This window comes from Etheostoma spectabile, chromosome 15, assembly GCF_008692095.1.
Source record: "Etheostoma spectabile isolate EspeVRDwgs_2016 chromosome 15, UIUC_Espe_1.0, whole genome shotgun sequence".
NCBI lineage: Eukaryota > Metazoa > Chordata > Actinopteri > Perciformes > Percidae > Etheostoma > Etheostoma spectabile.
The window spans coordinates 20,252,616-20,257,081 of NC_045747.1; the positions used below are offsets into that span (position 1 = coordinate 20,252,616).

The 4,466-nt window shown below is 43.6% G+C and overlaps 1 protein-coding gene across 1 annotated transcript in view; it reads right to left on the bottom strand.

Moving 5' to 3' along the window:
- The window catches only part of gsg1l (gsg1-like), a 79,828-nt gene that overhangs the window by 55,887 nt on the left and 19,475 nt on the right, over positions 1 to 4,466 (bottom strand). The gene's annotated exons all lie outside the window — the stretch shown is intronic.

A 4,466-nucleotide genomic window follows, 5' to 3' on the forward strand; every position in this document is an offset into this window, starting at 1 on the left:
TTAGGACTCAAACCTTTTCACCAGCAAGATATAGAGCGACCAACCTTTTTTTTGCGCAAGCATTGATTATGCCTGACACGGTCTCAATTTGCTGGACGTATGAATTGGGGTACAAACGCTGTGCGCGCACGCGCTACGCGGGACGGGTGGTCATCCTACATAGAGTGGATCAGGTTGTTAATTGTGGCCTGTGGAATGTTGGTCCACTCATCTTCAAAGGCTGTGCAAAGTTGCTGGATATTGGCAGGACCTGGAACGTGCTGTCGTATACGCCGATCCAGAGCATCCCAAACATGCTCAATGGGGGACATTTCCGGTGGGTGTGCTGGCCATGCAAGAACCGGGATGTTTTCAGCTTCCAGGAACCGTGTACAGATCAGACACGGGCCACTCGATCCACAACGTTGACATCAGCAAACCGCTCACCCACGATGCCATACACGCTGTCTGCCTGTACAGTGTAAACCGGGATTCATCTGTATAGAGAACACCCCTCCAAAGTCCAAGACGCCATTGAATGTGAGCATTGGCCCACTCAAGTCAAACTTCAGTCAGGTCGAGACCCCGATGAGGATGAGGACCATGCAGATGAGCTTCCCTGAGACGGTTTCTGACCGTTTGTGCAGAAATGCTTTGGTCATACAAACTGATTGTTGCAGCAGCTGTCCGAGTGGCTGGTCTCAGATGATCTTGGAGATGAGGATGCTGGTTGTGGAGGTCCTGGGCTGGTGTGGAAGCAATCGGCCCGTTCCCAACAGGGGCACAGCACTAGTATTACATTATTACATTATTATACAACGGATCAAATGGCGTGTGCTGGGCGCCCAGATAGCTCAGTTGGTAGAGCGGGCACCCATATCTAGAGGTTTACTCTAAGACACAACGGATCCTGGTTCTATTCCGACCTGTAGCCCTTGTCATACCCCCCCCCCCTTTCTCCCCTTTCATGTCTTCAGCTGTCCTGTCAAATAAAAGGCCTAAAATGCCTAGAAAATAATCTTTAAAAAAACAACAACTATGTGAAGCATGAAGCTCATAGTCATAAAGCCAGAGAAAATCTTCACCTAATTCTGAATGTGTGATTTTAAGTGTGACCTACTGTGGGTGCGCGTATTTGGCGAGGCATTCAGTTTAAGCGACATTTCTCAAGAAAATGTGATGTTTTTCAATTCTTTGGAGGATTTTGTGTCTTTTGGGTCATCCTTTGGGGGTAGTTGAGGGTCTCTGTGGTCATTTGGCGTCTCTTTGTTGTCGGTTTGTGTCCCTTTGTGGTAGTTTAGGTCTCTTTCTCACATACTTTTGGTCTATTATTATCACCATAAATGTGTCTAAAATGTTGGAAAAGCTAGAGCAGAACAGTCTTTTATAGACATGTTTAGCCCATTGATTCGGTTTCACGGCACAGTGTTTTGGCTCAGTCTCACTCTCTCGGATCAGCATCAATTCCAGCAATTTTCCCCCCAAAAAATCTCTGATGAACCCACTTTACAGTGTTCAGCAGCAAACAGCCGCCGCACACAATGAGATACTAGCTGGGGAATAATGAGCCAAAAATGGCTAGAAGAGGGAGAATATATATCAGTGCATGCACACAAACTCAATGGGATTATCATGTGGCTCTGTGTCTGCTGAAACTCTTTGCTCACTTTTTCACCATAGCAACTTTATAAGGTGATAATATGTGTGTTGTTTTTCCAGTGTGTCGTGCTGCCTCCATTAACTCGGTTAATACAGGTTTAAAAAGGTGATTTGTTTTTAGCAACAACAAAAAATGGTCCAAAAGAGTGCGTACTGTGTAAAAAGGTAGATACAATTTAGAGAAAATGTAACTGAACGGGCAAATATATTAATAAAAGGTTCTATTGGAATTTGGCGTTCTATTAAATACTCACCCCTAATTTCCACCAACCGCGGAACTCCGGAGCAGATAAGCAGAGCTTCTATTTTTGCTGGATGACGGAGAACTCCACAGCTATTCAGCACAGGTTGTGGACAGGAAGTCAAGCACAAAAACAAAATAAAAGACCCGGCTAATTTTCAAAATAAAATACACCCTGCTCACGGCGGATCATATTTCCCTGCACTACACCTTGAAAATGTCGTAATGGTCGGAGAGAGGCCTGAAGTCAACAGGTCAGAGGTTTTGTGGTTCTGTTTATAGAAACTACATACTGTTGTATTGATGATAACGTGAATTGGCGAGATCTTGTGCGTCACCGTGACTTCAGCTGTCAGTCATGGTCGCAAAATGACAAACAGTTTGGTTGGTGGCTAGCGTAGATGCATTTCTCAGGTGGGTCTTGTTTTTCTGGACTGTGCACTCATTTCCACAGTATTCTTAAGAGGGCTTCCTTGTAATCAAATTGGATTTTATTTTGTTTTTGTTTTTTTGTTTCAGTTTTCATTAAGAAGGAACTTGGATCCGACTGAGGAGCAGCTGTGTGTTATAAAACACAGCCATGAGCATGTAGGGCTCAAAGGAAGGCCGATTAACATATTGTATCCTTGTATGTGAGGAGCAAGGGCACCGTGCTTGATTCATCATATCATCCACCGCTGCTCCTCTTCCAGATGGCATTAACAGATGAAACCATCGGAGAACTTTCATTATTAACTATCTGCTCTGCATGAAACGGCAAATTACAGGCTACGCCCACGTGAACCAAAATATTCCCTTTCTTTTGGACCCTCAAATATTCTTTTTATGAGCTGAAGGATATAAACACCAAGTGCTGTTCGAAATAACCTCCTCCTATCTGCAGTTACACTGTGGGAGGAATCCGGAGGAGATGTTCTCTCATTATCCAGCTCCTGAGACAAAAGAACTACATCTTTTTTGCATAAAGGATCATCTTAAGAAAGAAATGAAGAGAAAATGTCATTAAGGCCAAAGCAAACAGTGTTTTTAAGACATTAATGATGACAAAAGTATGATAATGTAGCCACAAGGAAGAATGAGACACCAAGAAAATTAAGACCTACTGATTTGTTATGGTGGAAAAAATATAAATTGCCTTCACAATTAAAAACAAGAGTGACATGTTTTGACTGGGTCAGCACAGTCACCGGAAACAAAACACATTCAGTCATTGAAGTTACATACAGCAATGAAAGACTATAATCTAAAAAAGACATGACTATAATCTACAGAAGATATGTCCCTCTCAAGGTTAATAATGTTATATATTGTTATATCTATATATTGTTATAGTATATTGCTGATGGAAACATACAATATTTTTTCTGGGAAAAAGGCTTAAAACCTGCTTAAAACTTGGATGGGATCATAAGGCATCCTCCTCATTTTTGTTAGGGTACAGGTTCCTATAACTTCCATAAATCAAAACTGGCAACATGCCAGAAAACAACTGAGCTTGTTTTAATATCGATTAATACATGTCACTTTCCTTGTACTCCCTCCTCCGTCAGTATAATCACAGTGGAGGCCTCAGGATTCAGATGAAGCACTTGTAAAAAGAGCAACTGAAACCAGTTTTCGGACGTTCGCTTGTCTCATTGAAGGGAGCAAAGAAGGAAACTCAGGAAGAAGATCCTGAAAAAGGTCCTATGTGCCCAATTATCAGCCATCTTCCTAGATGGTCCTATGTGCCCAATTATCAGCCATTTTCATTTTCCCATGCAAAGTGCACCAGGGCTACAGGAGCTCAAACTTGCAGAGAATGCTTTATAAATGGTAAATGGACTGCATTTACAAAGTGCCTTTAAACCTTTGAACGAAGCGCTTTACAATTTGCCTCTCACTTACCCATTCACACACCAACGGGTGGCGTTGACCCGCTCAACAGGAGGAGGCCCTGGGAAATGCGTCGGGCTTTGAAGCCACTTTGACATAGCCGCCAAAACAGTGGTATTACAATTTTCGGCTCCCCCACCTGTAACTTGGGGCCAAAAAGGACTTTTTCCAATGGACCTCCATGGTAAAAGAGACGTCTGCAAATCAACCCCTGCAAAAAGTCCTTCTTCAAACAGTTTCCAAAGACGGCTTCTCAGATGTTTTGTGTTAACAAAGCAATTGGCGTGTCAGATTAGCCAATAGGGGCATCAGATCAGAAAACACAAAAGATTCATTTAGTTGTTTGATAAGGAGGACTTGCTTTAGTTACCTTTACACACTGAGATTGACTCCACCCTCTCCCTTGAGGACCACATCCGCCAGGTCATTAAAACCGCCTTCTTTCACCTCCACAACATCGCCAAAATCAGCCCCTCTCTCACACCCCCCGCACCTGAAAGACTCATTCACGCCTTCATCTCCTTCTGATTGGACTTCTGCAACACACTTCTCCTCGGCATCAGCTCTACCCCCATCAACCGACTCCAACTGGTCCAGAATACAGACGCCCGACTCATCCCCCGCACCGAATCCTGACACCACATCGGGCCAGTCCTAAAACAACTCCACTGGCATCCCATCTCTCACCAGATCACCTACAAAATCCTGGTCC